Source organism: Vicugna pacos, chromosome 27, assembly GCF_048564905.1.
Source record: "Vicugna pacos chromosome 27, VicPac4, whole genome shotgun sequence".
Taxonomy (NCBI): Eukaryota; Metazoa; Chordata; class Mammalia; order Artiodactyla; family Camelidae; genus Vicugna; species Vicugna pacos.
In genome coordinates this window covers 6,202,095-6,221,836 of record NC_133013.1, presented here as the reverse complement: position 1 = coordinate 6,221,836, position 19,742 = coordinate 6,202,095, and the positions used below count along the sequence as shown (strand labels likewise).

Here is a 19,742-nt window from a genome sequence, read left to right as displayed (position 1 = left end):
GAGGCCTTTTCTACTTGCCCAACCCTCATGGGAGCATGGGCGCCTGACCTGTGTGCTTCCTTAAAGATATAAATGAGGTCCTGTCATTGTGTCTTCTGAAATGTTTCAGTGGTTTCTCATCACATTGTGGGGAAAAGTCAGATTTCTTTCCTTAGTCCACAATGCTCTGCCCAAGCTGCTGACCCCATCCAGTGATGCCCTGAGCACCAGCTCCTTTGGCCTCCTGACAGTTTCTGGAACTTTCCAAGGTTTCCCTTCATGCTTGGAATGTGCTTCACTGGCTCCTTTTATGCAGGTTCCAGGCCCAGGAGCCGCCACCCCTTCCACGTAAGGCCCCCCGACTCCCCATCACGTCCCCTGATTGTTTCCTCTGTAGCACTCAGCATGAGAGTCAGTATCTTTGCCTCCTCGCCTATCTGCCTGCTTCTTAACTTAAAGATGGCAGGCACGAGTCTGGATTGTGCCTGACACACATCAGCCTGCGTTGCAGATTGTGGAAGTGACAGCTTCTGGTTCTCCAGTCCTTCCTGGGGCCATCTCTGCAAAGCCTTCGTGGAGCCCACATGCTACCCAACATGAGGCCAGGCCGCCTTGGGCCTAGTGCCTTCCAGCTCAGCTGGATGAGAGGCCAAGTCTTCAGTGCCTGCTCCATGTGTTTTGATGAATGAATCAGTGTAACGTTGGAAGAACAAATAGGTGCACAGACGTACAAATGAATGAACAAAGAAAGACACTAAAAGACAAGCGAGGCAGAGCCAATGTGATGGGAAAGTAGCCGACTGGAAATTAGGAACGCTAGACTTTAGTGACCCTGCCATAGCCAGGAAGGCCCTTCCACTCCTGGGGAGCATTTATCATAGTTGCTGGCATAGCCCGCTTTTTGGTTTGGGGACCGACTCTCCCTTGCTGGGACAGAGGAAGCTGGGAAGCTGCTTCTGGCTGGTTTGCGGCTGTGACTAAGCTCTGCCCTGGCCTGGTCCCAGGAGTGTGTACATAATGAATAAGTCAAGCAAGTATTAAGTTGATAAGGGAAAAACAGAGTAGAAATAAAAATCAGGAGGACAGATACAGAAATAGGAGGAGGCAGCCCATGACTCTGACTCTGTGGGAAACTTGAAATAGATCTGATAATTCCTGCTGGGGTTTTGGACTTTTCCATCATTGAAACTCTTACAGATGTGATTTCCACAGCAACATGGCCAGATCTTCACTGTTGTCTTTTTACTTTTATTATTGTGTCTTTAGCAAATCAGCAACAGTCCAGGTAACAAACGTTGAGTGGGAGATGGTAGTAGCTTCCTAGAGCAGTGATTGTTTTTTTGTTCAAAAACAAAAGATGAGTTACAGAATCATCAGAAACGGTAAAGCTCTAGTGTCGCACTGTCTCCTCCAGTCTCACACATCATGGTATTAGATGCCTCTTGTCCAGTTAGTTTGGGGTGAACTGATCTGACTTAGCTTTCCCAGTGAAGCTGCAAACACATTTGACCAGAAAACGCTGTAGTCTCACCCCGTCATGGCCTGGCCCCAAATCCACCTCCTCACTGCAGATCTAGTCAATGTACCGCTTTGCTTGGTGCCCTCCTGGGCCTCTCTGCTGTCTACGGAGGGAAACACCAAGTTTGTTAGCAGACAGACTCCTGACTAGCTTGCTGCGCCCTTGGTGTGGTGTTCTGTGTCAGGGCTCCATGCATTACCCAGGTTAACCTCATCCTAAAATGCTTTCTTGGAGTCAGTCCACTTGGCAAACTCCTATTTGCACCACAGAACCCAGTGAGACATTTTCCGTGACCCTCCAGGTCAGCTGCATTAGCCCTTTCTTCATGCTACCAGAAAACCTGGTATGTGCATTGGTTTGGATACAAGGTGATTTTACCCTCATTTTGGGTGGGGTTGCAGAACTTTGGCTGTTTCACTCCCTTCCTCTGGTCCCTGTGATTGCATCTGATTGACAGGCTTACTTCTTACTACTTTTCTCTTGTAGTCACTTTGAAGCAACCCTTAAGAGACATTGTTAAACACCAGTGCTTAAAGAGAATCTTAAATATCTTATCCTAATATAAATTCTATTTCAGACCTATGCCCAGCTAGAAAACCAATACACAATAAAACGAAGTAAAGAGTAATCTTCTATGACAAAACTACTCATCTTGCAGCTACATCTAAAGGCAGGGAGGGGGGCAGGGGGAGGGTATAGCTCAGTGGTAGAGCACATGCTTAGCATGTATGAGGTCCTGGGTTCAATCGCCAGTACCTCCATTAAAAATCAAAAAAATTAAAAATAAATGTATAAACCTAATTACCCCCCCAAAAGAAAAAATATGTATAAGATTTTTAAAAATTAAAAGTAGAGAGATGGCCCTGGCAGCGACATCAGGGAAGGACGGGGCAGGCTCTGATCCAGCCCTTTAGGCTGCCACGTCCCATTTTGGGGGATCCCGGGACCATGTTTTACGTGGCCCATTGGTGAAAGGCTAACGTCTTCACATGTGAACACTGATTTTAGAGTGTTGAGAGTAGCTGCTGGACAGTGACAGTCTTTTATCCTTGAAAACCTTCCTAATTAGACATCTTTCTCTGTGAGTCAAAAGAAGTCATTTATCTAGAAGTTTTGTATAAATCAGAGTGCTGCTGGGGGCCGCCGCCGGTGTCATTAAAACATTGTTTGGGAAGTTAAATCTAAATTTATCTCAGACCTAATGATTGAAATATTGTTGTGACATGCACTGAAAGAAGAGCTGAGCATGTTACCATGTACAGATTCCCTGTGTGCCTTTGCTTCAGAAATCCTCCCCACTCCATGTCACAAGCTGCAGACCGAGCTGCCCTGTCCCCCGTCCTCAGCCATCACATTCCATCTGTCCCCGTTGAGACCTGTTTCCATGTCCCGCTCCACTCCCTGAGATGCCAGAACCTACTCTCATTTTTCCTCCTGGTTTTCCCTAGACGTTTCTTCTCTGCCTTCATGCTGTCAGCCTCCTGGAGGGCCTGGTCTCCCAGATCTTGGCACTCACCAGCCCCTTCATATCCACACTGGAGCTGGATGGAGCGGTGGGCCCTCTGGGTGGCTGCCAGGAGCCTCACTGAGTGCCAGGCGCCAGCGCATCATTGGAGTCACTAGCAGTCCAGCACTGGTTTCTTTAGTGCCTCCGCAGGGGACGGGTTCATGATGGAGCCGGGGGATGAGGACTTGGCCGCTCCTGCTGATGTCAGCAGTACCCTTGGGGGCCTTGAAAACACTAACGTAAAGCATTCCTGTGGTCCCAGATGTCGAAGACGGGGCAGGCACAGGCTGCAGGGCCCAGCCTACCAGCTGAAAATCCAAAAAATCCACGGGTGAGAGAGCATCATGTGCTCAGAATCAGTCTTTCATTCTCTGATCCAAATTTTTAATACTGACGATGCCGCTCATGATGGTTTTATTTGGAAAATGGAATTTAAGAAAGAAAGCCCTTACTCTGCAATGAAAGAGGTGGGCGTAGCATTTTTTTATTAAAAGGAAAGCAGTTTAGGGGGAGGGCATAGTTCAGTAGGAGAGTACATGCTTAGCACACAGGAGGCCCTGGGTTCAACCCTGGTACCTCCATTAAAATAAGTAACCCTAATTACCCTCCCCCTAAAAAGCCCCAAAACAACAACAAAAAATCCCTCTCAATTTCTCATCTCTTCATGAGCGGGCTTTCAGTACTATTAATTACTAAGAAATTAATAAAACTAGAATAAAATCAAGACAAAATGAGAAGCTCAGCGGTAGAGCGCATGCTTAGCTTGCACGAGGTCCTGGGTTCAATCCCTAGCACCTCTGTTAAAATTAACTAGTTAATTAAAGTAAACCTAGTTACCCCCCCCCCAAAAGCAGTTGGTTCCTGTTGCTCTGCGTATGTGATGAGTGGGTTGGGGGATCAGGGCTCGGGGATGCTCGATGAGATGGGGGCCTGGTTTCCTGCAGGAGCTACTAGAGAAGCAGCCACTGATCAGTCTCTGCCTTTGGGTCGTGTGTTAGTACTCTTTGCCCTGAGCTGGGGGCCTGTGCCCTAGGTGACAGCCACCCCCTCCACATGGTCAGTCTGTTCCCGTAGGCTTCCCAGCGGCATTCCATTTCCAACCCCGTCGCACCTCATAAGCGCCCTTCTCTGCACTCCCTCTGTCCCCAGGGGCTGTGGGTCTCTCTCTGCAACCGCGTGTCGGCAGCTCTGCTGCCACCTCGCCCAAACCCACAGTGCTGGCTGAGGCCCCATGGAGGGGGGCGTCAGGTGGCACCAAGGGTAGAAAGAGCCACTGACAGGGCAGTGTTATCATCACCAGTCCTGCACACGCACCCATGAGATGCTTTTACACACGTGTGCGCAGCAGCCCGGGTGTCCTTGCAGAAGAGGTGGGTCTTCTCCACCTCCCTGGAGATAAGGAGTGTGAACTTCAAGGGGATTGAAGGATTTGCTCAAAGTCAACACAAGTATTAGGTGTCACAACGCACTGTGTGTGAGCACAGGCCATGGGCCACCCGGAGCCAGAATCCCACATCTCCCACTGCCCCCTGGAAGTCTGGGGAAGCCACTGTTCTGTCTGGGGCTTGGTTTCCGGTCTGTAACACAGGAGGCGAGCTCAGGCCCTCCTCAGAACAAGTATGGGAAGTGAATGACATGTCTGGGAGGAGCCTAGCCAGGACTGGGTGTGCTCAGGGAGGCCCTCTCTGATGCTAACCAGTCCTGGTCTCTGGCTTTCCTCTCCCCTGGGGTTGATCTCAAAGTCCGGACGTTCAGCCACAGGGAATGGGGTGCTATCCCCTCTGGCCGCATGCTCCAGCCCTCTCTGCCTCTGCACTGTGTGAATGACAAGCATCAAACAGGAGGGGATGGTCTTCAGAAAGGGGGAGCCCCCCCACCTGACCTACCCTTGGTGGGGCACCGACCACCTGCACAGTCCTCCTTCCTGCACCCAGATATGCAGGAGGGCGTTCTATTTTCTGCTTTGGTTTTACATGGACATGGATTTACGGATACACAGTCTCCTCATCTTTCTACCTTTACTTGAGTTGGCACCGGCTCTGGGTGAGTGAATAGAGACCTTGCTCGTTTGCTTTCCGCAGCTGCATGACACCCTTCTTTGAAGGCTGTGGGAAATTCATAATCTCAAATTCATTTTTCTTGCCTTGCATAATTAAAAAAATATTTTCCCCTAACACCGAGGCAACACGATCTAAGGACGTTTCAAACCAAGAGCCTCACACCTGAGAATTCTGGCCGTTTGCCATGGGATCTGGGGAAGAGAGGTCTTGGATGCCCAACCAGAGGCTGGAGCCAGAGTCAGGTTGAGAAATGGGCACAGATAGGGGACTTGGGCATTGCTGGGGGTGGGGGTGGGGGCACTAGGTTGGCGCCATCCAGACCTGGTTCTCACTGGCTTTGGCATCTGCCAGACTTGACTCTGAATAATGCCCTGCCAGGAACCGGCTACAGGACATGTGGTGCTATGTTGACATCTTGGTGGAAGTGGGGGTGACGTGGGCTTGATGGAGGCCCAGGGCAGACGGTGCAGCTGTAATTCTGAGAAAGGCACTCCCCCAAGTGCAGACAGACTCAGGTTGGCACTAAATTGTTTACTTTTTAAATTTGAAGCACATTCATGTTGGTTTTCTGGTTGGTTTGAAAATGATTTGGTACAGGTTATCTACGAAGCAGATACCACACCTCCAAGTATCGTTGGTTATATAGACCACATCTTTATCCAGTCATCTGGCCATGGACACTGAGGTTGTTTCCACGTCTTGGCTACTGTAAATAGCGCTGCTATGAACACTGGGGTGCATGTATCTTTTCAAATTAGAGTTTCCTCTGGATATATGCCCAGGAGGGGATTGCTGAATCATATGGTAAATCTATTTTTAGTTTTTTGAGGAATCTCCATACTATTTTCCATATGGGCTGCACCAAAATACATCCCTAGCAACAGTGTAGAAGGGTTCCCTTTTCTCCACATCTTCTCCAGCATTTGTTATTTGTAGACTTTTTAATGATGGCCATTCTCACTGGTGGGGGTGATATCTCACTGGAGCTTTGATTTGCATTTCTCTAATAATTAGTGATGTTGAGCATCTTTTCATGTGCCTATTGGCCATCTGGATGTCTTCATTGGAGAAATGTCTGTTTAGGTCTTCTGCTACTCAGCCAGAATAAAAGGATGAAATAATGTCATTTGCAGCAACATACATGGACTTAGAGAGATTATCATACTCAGTGAAGTAAGTCAGAAGGAGAAAGACAAATATCATGTGATATCAGTTACCTGTGGACTCTAACCAATGATATAAATGGACTTATTTACAAAACAGAAACAGACTCACAGACATAGAAAACAAACTTACGGTAACTAAAGGGAAAGGGATGGGAGGGATAAATTAGGAGTTTGGGATAGCAGATATTAACTACTATATATAAAACAGATAAACAACAAGATCCTACTGGGAACTATATTCAGTAATTTGTAATAAACTATAATGAGAAAGGATCTGAAAAAGAATATGTATCTGTGTGTAACTGAACCACTGTGCTGTATACCAGAAACTAACACAGCATCACAAATCAACTATACTGCAATTTTAAAGAAGTTGAATGTAGAAAGAGCAAAAATGAAATATATATATGCGTATATGTGTATGTGTGTGTCTATATATATAGACACACATATATATACATATACATATATATAATATATATAATATATATCTCCTTGGTTGTGAAGTCCCAGTTCAGACAAGTGTGATGCTAGGAAGGAATATTTTTATGAGAGGAAGACGTTTTTCCTCTATGGCTGGCAGATTCTCTGAAGAGACACAGTGGCGGTCACCTCACAGATCCTGTGGGGCTGTCACTGTTAAGAGTCAGAGAAAGAAATGAGAGAGAGAGGGCTCAACAGCAGAGACAGGTTTATTTTGAGAAACCAGCAGAAGGGCGTCTCCAGTCGGACTGGAGCCCGCTCTCTGTGTACAGACTTGGTTATTTTATGCCCGGGGGTCGGAGCTGTTTGGTGGGTTCTTATGCAGATGACGGGCACTGAGAGGTAAGCTTTGATTGGTGGGTACACTGAAAGTGAAAGGGGCGTGTCTGAGAGAGAGAGGGTCGGGGATGAACTTTCCCGCCAGTAGTTCTCACTCACTTCTGGGGAGGCAGAAATTGTTACGCAGAGGAGGTATGCTGAAGGGTAAATGCTGATTGGTGGGTTTTGCAGAAGGCGGAATTGTTACTTGCCGTCTGCTGGGCTTGTCCCGAAATAGCGGTGGATGGAGGAGATGGAGGAGATGGAGGTTGGTCGTGTCTGTCAGTCATGTCTGCAGCCGGGGCCTGTGCATATCCTCTGGCCAGAGAGCGTGACCCATGGCCCTGCTGAGTCACAAGAACCCATGTTTCCATGGTCTTGGGCCAAATTCTCATTGGCACGTCCGATGCCTTCTTGAAACAGAGCCGAGAAGCCCAAAAATGAGCTCACAAGTCCGTGTTCAGTGACATCTCTGAGCACCGCTGTGGAGGGGAGTTAGTTGCCCTTCGTTTGCTGAAGGGCCACACTCTCCCGCTACCCGCAGTCTCCATTTCAGTGGGGCAGCGGTTAGGAAGTGGAATCACGAGGTGCCCATTTTACTGGGCCGCCTCACAGCGTTAAGGCGTGTTCTGACAGGTAGTGCAGCCCTTTGTAGTGGGAACATGCATCAGTCCTCCTTGTTTGTTGAAAAGCATTTTTAGTGGAATTTCACTTACACTGTAGCCACCTTAATAAATCCACCTAAATCTGTGAGCATCTGGAAGGAAAAAAATCCTTCAAGAAAAGGTGTTCCAGGTAGCTCTCGCTGCCCCAGAAGCCACCTTGAAGTGGTATGGCGTTAAACGACCACCCGTTTTTGATGTTCATGACTTTGGAAGTGAAGAGTTCAGGCAGGGCACAGTGGGGCTGTCTTACCAGCGACTGGAGCAGTACCAGGTGGCTGGATGTGGCCCTATTTGGAATCTTGTTCTGGCTCTGGGCTGTGTCCCCTGGTTCCTTTTCATGGCCTGTTGGCTGGGGCTGGAAGTTTCAGAAGGCTCCTTCACTCCCATGTGTGTGCCGTGGCTGGGCTGGGGGCTGTGGACCCCTTTCTCTTGTCACCCAGCTCCTCTGTGTGGCTTCTTGGGCTTCCTCAGAGCATGGTGATCTTGTCACAGGGTAACTGGCAGCTCCCACAATGAATGTCCTAGTGTAATAAGGAAGAACAAATCTGACTCCATATTAGATCTGCTCCTTTGATTCTAACCCTGTGCTGTTTCCTTGCTTAGTCATGCTGGTTCTTCACCTTTGGTAAAAGAATGTTGCCTAGAGCCTGAAATACACAGGAAAGCCCATTCTCAAGGCTCTGACCTTTAAGAGTATAACACTTTTCCATTCACATAAAGATTAAAAAGTTGCAGAATAGAAAATAATATATGTGTTTTTGGAGGTTTACAGGGACCACTCCCCTCCCCTGCCCCAGAACAGCTGTAAGAACAAAGAATTCCAACACTCAAGTAGTCTGCAACAACCAACCACACTCCTCCCCTTTTTATAAAAGGAGCCTGAATTCTGACTTGGGGCAGATGGTTCTCTAGGACATTAGTCCCCCATCTTCTTGGTCTGCTGGCTTTCCAAATAAAGTCACTATTCCTTGCCCCAACACCTTGTCTCCTTTTGTATTGGCCTGTTGTGTGACAAGCAAAATGAGTTTGGACTCTGTAGCACTAGGAGGTTTGGTAGGAAACTGCCTCCTGCATCCCAGAGTGTCACCTGATCACATCCTCTTGATCAAGCAAGTCCCAAAGGGTGGCTCCCATGCAGGAAAAAGGGAGTGAGTCCCTACTGTCCGTGGGAGATGAAGCCATCTCTGCTTTACTCCAAAGGATGTCTTTAACTATTTTTTAATCTTTTTTAAAAAAAACTGAAGTACAGTCAGTTATAATGTGTCCATTTCTGGTGTACAGCATCACGTCCCAGTCATGCATATACATACATATAATTGTTTTCATATTCTTTTTCATTATAGGTTACTATAAGATATTGAATATAATTCTCTATGCTATACAGAAGGAATATGTTTTCTATCTATTTTTATATATAGTAGTTAATATTTGCAAATCTCAAACTCCAAATTTATCCCTTCTCACCCCCTTTTCCCACAGTAACCATAAGGTTGTTTACTATATCTGTCACACATTGCTTTTTTTTTCCCCAGAAGATGAGTTTTAAATGTCAGTAGTAAACTGTATCAACTCAGCTGAAATTCAACTTAAATCTATATTTTAATATTTAATATTTTGTTCAAATGCTCAACCTAATAGCATATAGACTGTATCAGCTGGCCCTTAGCATCCTTTGACTAAAGAAACATGCCTGTGGAACTGACTGGTACTGGAAGGGAAGTGGCTATAAAAGTCTTACCATCTTGAGAGAAGGCACTGTTGGCAGAGGGCTGGGTACCCCTCCGAGCCCAGGGCCTCCCGTGAGGAATGTACAGGCACCTTGAAGTGTGACAGTGACAAGGGCTCCCCCAGGCCTTCCTCCCTTTTTTTCTGGGTTATTATGTCCCAGGGAAGTTGCTGGAACATCTGTGTAAAACTAGGCTTTCTTTTTTTTTTTTTTTTAACATTCCAGGCTGTGTTGGCTTGCTAGGTAGGGCTCTTACAGCAGAGCCACAAACTGGGCTTAAATACAAAACGTGAGCGCCTCACCATTCTGGAAACCGGAAGTCCGATCCCAAGGTGTCAGGAGGCTGGATTCCTTCTGAGGGTCATGAGGGAGAACCTGTTCCATGCCTCTCTCCCTGAGCTCCTGGTGGTCTGCCGGCCGGCCGTGGCCTTCCTTGGCTTTTAGTTGCATCAGCCTATCTCTGCCTGCATCTTCCCATTTGCACATCTGTCTTTGGTCCACACTTCCCCTTGTCATAAAGACACCTGTCATATTGGATTTGGACCCACCCTCCAGTATGACCTCAACTTAATTAATGGCATCTACAACGATCTTATTTCCAAACAAAGTCACAGTCAGAGATACTGGGGGTTAGGATGTCAACGTAGAATTTTGGGGTGACACAATTCAACATAAGATAATGTCTGAAAACTCATATTTTTGCTTATTTTGTGGGGGGAATAAGAGAAAATGGGGGGAGGGTATCTCGGTGGTAGAAGGCATGCCCAGCAAGCACCAGATCCTGGGTTCAATCCCCAGTACCTCCGTTAAAGATAAATTTAAAAACCCGGTTACCCCCCCCACACACACACACACAAAGAAAGAGAAGATGGACAAAGCTGTGGGGAAAATGTCATCACTGAAAAATCATCCAAATCAGGAAAGAGGGACATGGCTGCTAGCGGGAGCAGGAAACTTGGGCCTGCAGGCTGCCTGGTGTCCCCCAAAGGCCAGAGGCCCTGGACGTCCATGTGGAGTCAGCAGAGCGGTTGGGGTGACCCCAGAGGAGGCAAGCCACCCACACGTGCCTGGTCTCCAGGCAGGGTCTGGAAACCTCCGGACCGCTGGCCAGGCTGCCTGCCAGGCCCCAGGGCTCCATTTGCAGTGTCCTCTTCTAAGGTTCTTCCCCGGCGCCTTTGTGGTCCCACTGTTCTCAGCTCAGAGGTTAGAATTCTTTTTCCTGTTTCTGGTGGCTTTCCATGTGAGTAAAGGAACCTTCTGGAATCCCAGCGTTCTAAGAGAAGCATTTTTGGACCTTCTCCCCGTTTTCTAACAGTGACCCCTACCCCGCCCCACGTGCACTCAGCAGAATGCATTTGGGAAAGACTCATGCTTCAAATCCGAGTATTAAGTATTTAGAAAAATGCAGTCTGCTTCGTTTCCTAAAGACGGTGGGTGTGTGTGGCCTCAGTGTGCGTGCTTTGGTGAACCGCCCTGCTCTCACCACAGTAAGTGTTTATCACAGCATCACCCGCTGAAAGGGAACTTGAGAGACCACGTGACCCATCCTCCTCCCTTTGGGAAGAACCACCTCAAAGCTCTTCCGCCAAATGAGAATTGATTCCTTTTTTTTCCTATTTAAAAATAGCCATGTTTACTTCCATTAGAAGCTGCAATCAGTATAAATAACCTAGTGTCAGTGATCTAGAGGTAACCACAGATTTTACATTTTAATTCATTATTTACATGTAAGATTATGGCTACAGATTTACACTGGAGCCATGATCTCCTAACTTTGTTCTCTGAATTTTTATACCATCTTTCTTTTGAAAGTTCTTGTTTTCAGTTATTTCTTTGAGGATGCAATGAGAAATCCAGCAGCCTTCTGTGACCTCTTACATTAGCCAGTACTGATGTCAATTTTATTCAGGTACATTTGTTTAATTGTCAGTAGTTTTGCCTAAACGAGCAGTGCACTTTATCTCATCGTATGTCCACATTGTTGGCATTTATTATTTATGCTTTGATGATCAGATTTGAATGTGTATGTATTTTTATAGTTGATTTTTCCAAATGCCATTTAGGCTTTGATATTCACTTAATCCTTGCAGAGGAAGACTGCTATCACGGAGAAGTTCTTAGAGAACATTTGATTATGGGTTTCAGGGTGAGTCCAACAGCTCAGGGGCACAGGTAAACGAAAGCCACAGGTGTGATGGTTGGGAAAACCGGATTCTTGGTCTCTCAGGCCCCTTCCTTTTCCCTGAGAAGACCAGACTGTCAGTCCTTGGGGTCTCAAAGATTATCCCTCACTACATCAGCAAGCAAGCATTAACCTCCATTCCTACCGTCTGAAACTCACACCACCTGTAAGTCAGTTTCATTCTGGGGTTAGACCCAGGGTGGGCAGCTCACTTGTGTCCCGTGTGGTGTGAGGGCACGGCCCCTGGGCCCGGCCCCGGGGGTTCTAGAGTGACCAGCATCTGTTCATTCTTAAAAGCAACTTGCAGTAATAGGCAGGGTGTCACAGTCTGAGATATTTATGCTTCATGATTGCTGTTTGGATTATTAAAATAAACTTCATCTTTTAGAACAGTTTTAGATTTCTCGCAAAGTTGCAAAGACAGTAGAAAGAAATCCCATAGTTCCCCTATTAGTGTCAGTACTGTCCATTTTTTTTGATAATTAATGAGCCAATATTGATACGTTATTAGTTCAAGTCCATAGTTGATTCAGATTTCTTGAGCTTTTCCGTAGTGTCCTTTCCCCTCCCGGATCCCACTCCAGACGCCACGTGACACGAGCCACCATGTCGCCTTAGGCTCCCTTGACTGCGACCATTCCTCAGTCTTGCCTGATTTCTGGTGACCCTGACAGCTTGGGGGAGTCCTGGTCAGGTAGGGTGACCTCTACTGGGATTCTTCTCATGATTAGACCAGGGTGTGGTTTCTGGAGAGGACGAACAGAGAAAAGGCCGTTCTGACTCCATCCCATTGGGTGGTGGTGTCCATTCAGTTCAATTCTTTTTTTAATCGATAGTTGATTTACAATGTTGTGTTAGTTTCTGGTGTACAGTAAAGTGATTCAGTTTTACATACACATATATATATTCTTTTTCAGATTCTTTTCCATTATAGGCCATTACAAAGTACTGAATACAGTTCCCTGTGCTATATAGTAGGTCCTTGTTGTTTATCTATTTTATATATAAATTCAATTCTGTCACTAACTGCCTGGGGTGAGCACAGATCCCACTGGTTAAGGACCCAGCACTCCAAGACTACCCCTCACTGCAGGTGTCAGTCATGACCAGTGGGACCTCGGGTCACCTCCAGCTTCTGCCCAAATGGCTACAAACTGGGGGTTCCCACAACCCCCTTCTTGGGTTTGGTAATTTGCAGGAACGGCTCCCAGAACTCAGGACAACAGTTTGATGACGAGATTACAGGTTTACTCTAAGAGGGTGCAACTCAGGAACAGACGATGGAAGCAATCAATGCACAGGGTGAGGTCTGGGGAAGGGCACCTCCGCGGGTTCCCCAGCCTGGAAGCTCTCCACGCTCCTTTGGGTAGCGATCATTTTTTGGAGACTTCCTTATGTAAGCACGATTAATCAGATCATTGGCCACTCGTGATTAAATCAACTCCAGCCCTCCTCCCCTCCGTGGAGGTCAGGGGGTGGGGCTGAAAATTCCAATCTCCCCTGGCAACCAGCCCCCATCCTCAGGGGCTTTCCAGAAGGCACCTTTTTAACATAAACTCAGGTGTGGTGGAAAGGGCCTTGCGATAAAATAAAAGTTCTCCTTTCAGCTTTATGCCCTGGACCTGTTTCAGGGACTGGGGCCAGAAACCAAATAGAAAAGACGCTCCCATCACTCTCATCACTTAGGAAATCACCAGTGTTTCAGGAACTGTGTGCCAGGGACGAGGCTGAGGCCCAGATGCCTGTTCCATCACATATGTAACTGTCGGTCTCCGTGTTAAGCTCCACGTCAGTCATGGTGGTTTCTCCACCTCTAATCCATGACCACGTGGGTCACTTCAGCCTCCCGCCCCTTGCCCCCTCCCCAGCAGTCAGAAGCCCAGCTCTCACCATCCACCATCCATTTACTTAATTGTTCGGCGCCAGGATACGTGTGCAGTGGTATTAGGATGGTGGAAAGCAGCTCCATCAGCGAGAGCTCAGATGACACGCAGTTTCGTCTGCCTGTGCTTTTATAGATTTTCATTCGTGTCCAGAGTTACTTACGTTAGGCTCTCTTCTTTCCCACCCATTTCAAGGAGGTTTATTTTGGGGGGGGAGCAGGGGGAGGTAATTAGGTTTACTTATTTATTATCATTTTTAATTTGACAAAGGTACTGGGAATCGAACCCATGACCTCATGCATGCTAAGCGTGCGCTCTACCACTGAGCTCTACCCTCCCCCCGCCATGTTTCTTCTTTTTATAAAACAGATCATTTTGCCACATTCTGCATTCCAGCCTGGGATCCTCCCACTCCCTAAACAGTTTTTCAGAATTTGCATACATTAAGGTCCTCTCTTTGTGCTGCACAGTTCAGTGGAGTTTGACAAATGTGTAGTGTCATGTATCCACAATTAGAGTATCATAAGAGGAGTTTCGCCGCCCTGAAAACATCCCTTGTACTTATTAACCTGCTCAGTCCTTCCTGCTCCCTCCAGACTCCTGGCAATTACTCATCCTTTCACTGTTGCTGGAGTTTTGTCTTTTCCAGAATGTCCTGTAAGTGGAATCAGCGTCTTCAGTCTGTTCGGGTTGCTATTACAAAATACCAGACCGGGTGACTTATAAACAAGAGAAATTTATTTCTCTTGGTCTGGAGGCTGGAAGTCTGAGATCCGGGTTCCAGCATGGTTGAGTGAAGGCTCTGTTCCAGGACACAGACATTTTGTGTCCCCACACGACCAAAGGGAGGGGGCTCTCTCTGCAGCCTCTTTCATGAGACACGAATCCCATTCAGGAGGGCTCCACTTTAATAACTTGAGTACCTCCCAGAGTATCGTCACCTTTGGGGTTTAGGATCTCAACACATGAATTTGGCGGGGACACAAACATTCAGACCATAGTACATAGTAGGTTGTTTTTATTTTTTTCAGGCTTCTTTCACTTAGCAATATGCATTTAAGACCCATTCATATCTTCTGCGACTTGATTGTTCATTTTCTTGCCCACTAATATTCCACTGTGTGGATGTATCACCGTCTGTTTATCCATGCACCTATTGATGGATGTCTTGGTCACGTCCAGTCTTTAGCCATTATGAGTAAAGCGGCTTGAAACATTTCTATGCAGATATTTTCAAATCAATTGGGTAAATACCTAGGAGAGTGGTTGCTGGATTGTATGGGAAGACTTTGTAAGAAACTTCTAATTGTCTTCCCAAGTGGCTGAACCATTTTGGATCCTACCAGCAACGTGTGAGCATTCCTGTTGGTCTGCACCTTCAGCTGCAGTTTGCACTGTCAGTTTCTGGATTGTGTCGTGGTATCTTATTTTTGTTCTGATTTGCAGTTTCCTAATGAGCAGTGATGTTGAGCATTATCTATTTGCTCCTCTGCCATCCGTACGTCTTCTTTGACGACAGGTTTGTTCACATCTTTGTTCACTTTTAAAATCGGGTTTCTTGTTTTCTTATTGTTGAGTTTTACATTTCTTTGTACAGTTTGGATACAAGTCCTTTATGATACATGTGCTTTACACATATTTTCTTTTAATCTGTGGCTTGTCTTTTTCCTTCTCTTAACAATATTGAAGGGAAGTTATAGCTCAGTGGTAGAGTGTGTGCATAGCATGCACAAGGTCCTGGGTTCAATCCTCAGAATCTCCGTTAAAAAAATAATAATAAATAAATAAACCTAATTACCTCCCCTCCCCCCCCAAAAAAGAAAAACAAAACAACAAAAATATTGTCTTCCAGTCTCTGTTGTCTTCCTATTTTCAGTTTTGTTGATTTCTGCCCTATTTTTATTATTTCCTTTCTTCTGTTCGCTTTAGGCTTAAACTGCTCTTCTCTCTCCACTTTCCTAAGGTGCAAGCTTAGATGATTGATATTTAGACCTTTCTTCTTTTCTAGTATATGCATTTGATGCTATAAATTCCCCGTAAACACTGCTTTCACTGCACACAACAAATTTTGATAAGTTGTATTTTCATTTTCTTTTAGTTCAAAGTATATTTTAATTTCAATTGAATCTTCTTTAAGCCATTTGATATGTAGAATTGTGTTTTTAAATAGACAAATATTTCAGAATTTTCCGGCTGTTTTTCTGTTATTGATTTCTAGTTTAATTTCACTGTGATCCAAGATCATACTTCTTATGATTTATATCCCTTTAAACTTGTCAAGGGGTGTTCTTTAACCCAGAATGTGGTCTTTCTTGGTGGGTGTTCTGTGTGAGCTTAAGAAGAACCTGTATGGTGCTTGTTGGTGGATGAAGTAGTCTATAGATGTCAGATCAAATAGATTATTAATGCTGTTCAAGTTCAACTATATCCTCACTGATGTTCTGCTGGCTTATTTATTAATTACTGAAAGAGGGTGTTGGAGTCCTCAACTATAGTGGTGCATTTGTGTATTTTTCCTCTCGGTTCTGTCAGGTTTTGCCTCGTATATTTGCCTCGTATATATTTAGATGCAAACACAGTAAGGACTGTGGTATTTTCTCAGAGAATTGACCTCTATATCATTAAGTAATGCGCCTCTTTTTCCCTGATAATCTTCCTTGTTCTGAAACCTGCTTTGTTGGAATTATCATTGATCCTCCAGCTTTCTTTTGATTACCATAGCACGATCTCATTTTCTCCATCTTGTTTCTTTTGATCTCTCAGAGTCTTTATATTTAAAGTGGGTTTCTTGTAGACCACCAATAGTTGATGCTGTTTTTGTGAAAGACAGTCTCTGCCTTTTAACTGGGGTATTTGGGTCATTCACATTTAAAGTGATTATTGATGTAGTTGGATTGATACAGTTAGATACATGTCTAATGAACATGATCCATACAGACCATGTTTATAACATTTTTCTGTTCTTTTCTTTTTTCCCATGTCTTTTCCTGACTTCTCTGGTTTTAATTGAGCATGATTCCACTTTAGCTCCTTTTTTACCATAAGAATTATACTTCTTTTACAATTTTTTTTTTAGTGATTGCCCTAGCGTTTCCAAAATACATTTTAAACTAATCTATATTCACCTTCAAACAACACTGCACTCATTTGCATCTAGTACAGGTGCCTTGTGACACAGCAGTGTTCCCAGTGTCTCCCTGTCCTCCCTGATGACACTGCTGTCAGTCATTGCATTTGTCCATGAGCTGTAGTCACCCAACACAGTGTTACTATTACTGAAGGAGACAGTTATCCTTTTGATGAATTAAAAATATGAAAAGTGAAATAATTTATTTTAATTTCACTTATTCCTTCTTCAGTGCTCTTCTTTTTTTATGTACATCTGAGTTTCTGACCTCTTTCATTTTCCTTCTCCCCAAAGAATTTCTTTTAATATTTTTTTCAGGGCAGGTCTGCTGGAGATAAATTCTCTCCATTTTTATTTCTTGGGGAAACAAAAAGCAAAGCCTTTCCTTCTCCTTAATTGTTGAAGAATGATTTTGCTGGACATGGAATTCTAGGTTGGTGGTTTTTTTCTTTTACCCCTTTAAACATTCACTCCATTCTCTTCCTCCTGCTTTGCCGACAGGAAGGCAACTGGAATTCTTACCTTTGTTCCTTTGTAGGTCAAGCGTCATTTTTTTATCTGGCTCCTTTCAAGATTTGTTCTTGGTTTGGGGTTTTCTGCAGTTTGACCATGATAAGCCCAAGTGTAGATTTGTGGGGGACTTCTGCTTTGTATTCTGTCAACTTTCTTGATTTGTGGTTTGGGGTCTGCCGTTAAATTTGTAAGCTCTCGGTCATTATTACTTTAGATATTTTTTCTGTTTCATTCTTTCTTCTCCTTTTGGTGGTATGCCTATGTTATAGCTTTCAGATTGTCCCACAGTTCTTGGATCTTCTGTTTTTGTTTTTCATTATTTTTTGCCTTTCAGTTTGGTACATTTATATTTATCTGTTTTCAAGCTCACAAATCCTTTCCCTGGCTGTGTCCAGACTGTTAATGAGCCCATCAAAGGGGTACTTCATTTCCGTTACAGTGTTTTTGATTTTTCTGTATTTCCTTTGATTCTTTCTTAGAGTTTCCACTTTTGCTTACATTTCCCATCTGTCCTTGATTGTTGTTTGTTCACTTTTTCTGTTAGAGCCCTTAGCATATTAATCATAGTTATTTTAAATGCCCCATCTCATAATTCCAAAATCTCTTCCATTTCTGAATCTCTTCAGACTGTGTTTCTTCTTCCCTTTTAGCACGCTGTGTGATTTTCTGTTGAAAACCCAACATAGTGTATTGGGTAATAAGAAATGAGATCAGTAAGTCTTAAGTGAGAGATTTTATGTTTATAGGGCTGGGATGTGGGCTCTGTTTAATGTTTGTTCTTGGGGGTGCCAGAGGCTTCCTATTCATCTATTTGCCTTGGGTTTGGACTTCCCTGGGGACTGCCCCTTACAGCCTGCAGCTCCTTCAGCTGAAATCCACTGTCACTCTGCTGGAGCCCTGCTAGTCTGGTGGGAAGGGCCATGTGAGGGGAAGCATCCGATAATTTCAGTCTCCGGTGGGCCGTGTTCCTGTGCTGTGGCCTTCCTAAGCGTTTCTTAGCCTTTTAATCATGTCTCAGGTGTATTAGGAAGGCTGGAGGGGCATGGAGTCAGGAGGGGCCCTTCCCATCCGCACCTGTCAAAGGGAAAGCAGGAATTCATTTGGATAGTTGGGGACTTAGAGAGTTTTTCAACAGTTGGTGATTGTATAGTTCACTCAATCTAAACGTCCTCGTGTTCCTGCAGAAAAGCCAAGGGCCGTCTGAGCTTCTTGTTCAAAATCTCTGGTTAGGGCTTTCAAGTAGGGTTTGGCCCAGATTTTCTGCTTGCCTCTCTCCACTAGTCTCTGAGGAGGAGACCTAATGAGGAACATTGGGAGACCTGTGCAGTGTAATGAATGTATGCATTTGTTACAGTTCCTTGTGCCTGGCCGCTGAGTTCCTAAAACCTTTCCAGTCTCCTGAGGGATTAAGAGTGCTTTGTGTGCTAATGAGATGATGCTTGGCTGTGGGTCCCTAGGTAGCTTCAGGATGGGAGCTGTCTCCACAAAGACCCAGCTATTATTAGAGGCTTGCAACACTCAGCCCTATGCCCCACCTCCTGGGGCAGCAGAGGGGCTGGAGATTGAGTTCAGTGACCGATGATTTAATACATTGTGCCTCCATTTAAACCCTAAATAATAGGCTTTGGAAAGCTTCTGGGTTGGTGACACATGGCAGTTTTGGGAGGATGGTGTCACCCCCTAGGCACCCCACACCTTGTCTTTGGTATTTCCTCCATTTGACTGTTCTGACTTGTATCCTTTTTATAATAAAGTGGTAAACCTAAGTATTGTTTTCATGGTTCTGTGAGCCATTCTAGAAAATTATTGCACTTTAAGAGGGAGCTATGGGCACCTCTGATTTATAGCCAGTGGGCCAGAAGTACAGGTGTCCCTGAACCTGTAGGGCTTCCACTAACTCTGGGTAGTTCGTGTCAGCACTGACCTGCATTGTTGGACACCCAGTTGGCATCTGAGAATTGGAGAACCAGTTTTTGGTGTGAGAAAACCTTACACAGCCTCATCCTTCCATTCCTCTGAAAGGGAAGAGCCGTGGGCTGCCGTCACTGTTTTCAAATGTCTTAAGGGTCCACGGGAGCCATGAGATGCTCTCTGGCAGCTTCCTGCGGTCCTTCTGAATTACAGGATGCAGTGCAGATGTGGAGTAGGGTATTCTTATTTTTCATAACTTAAAAAAATACACTAGATATTTTCAGTGGCATATGGTTAAATTTTAGGCTTTAATTTTACATGTGATTTTTAGTGAATTGGCTGTTTTTGGTAATCGGGTTTGTAGAGGAAAGGGCTATGTGACCGTAGGTGTACGTGGAAAAAGAAAGTATCCCGTCACAGACATTGGTTTCCACCCGATCTTTGCCAGTTTGCATCTGCTAAGCCAACCCTTAGGAAGACATCACTACTCCAAGTGTGCGCTTGAGAATTTGCCATCGACGTATGATCAGCTGTCTAGAAACGATGAAAATTTACACCTGAAATCTGGAGTTGGGGGCAGACTGTGAGAGCCAAGTTTGAGTGGGTGATGGGTAAACTCAGCGAGTGCCTGTTTTCAAGAGATGTCACCTGTGAGGTGAGTTCATGTGGTTTCAAAATGACTCACACTTCCACGGTGAAAAGC

At 45.2% G+C, this 19,742-nt stretch overlaps 1 protein-coding gene and 1 long non-coding RNA gene across 3 annotated transcripts in view; one reads left to right on the top strand and one right to left on the bottom strand.

Moving 5' to 3' along the window:
• ENTREP2 (endosomal transmembrane epsin interactor 2) overlaps positions 1-19,742 on the top strand; it is a 275,220-nt gene that overhangs the window by 143,717 nt on the left and 111,761 nt on the right. The gene's annotated exons all lie outside the window — the stretch shown is intronic.
• Positions 6,906-9,892, bottom strand: LOC140689819 (uncharacterized). The gene is made up of 2 exons (XR_012064943.1): positions 9,726-9,892; positions 6,906-8,218 (listed from the first exon to the last, which is right to left on the bottom strand). It is a non-coding gene; the product is annotated as an uncharacterized lncRNA (long non-coding RNA).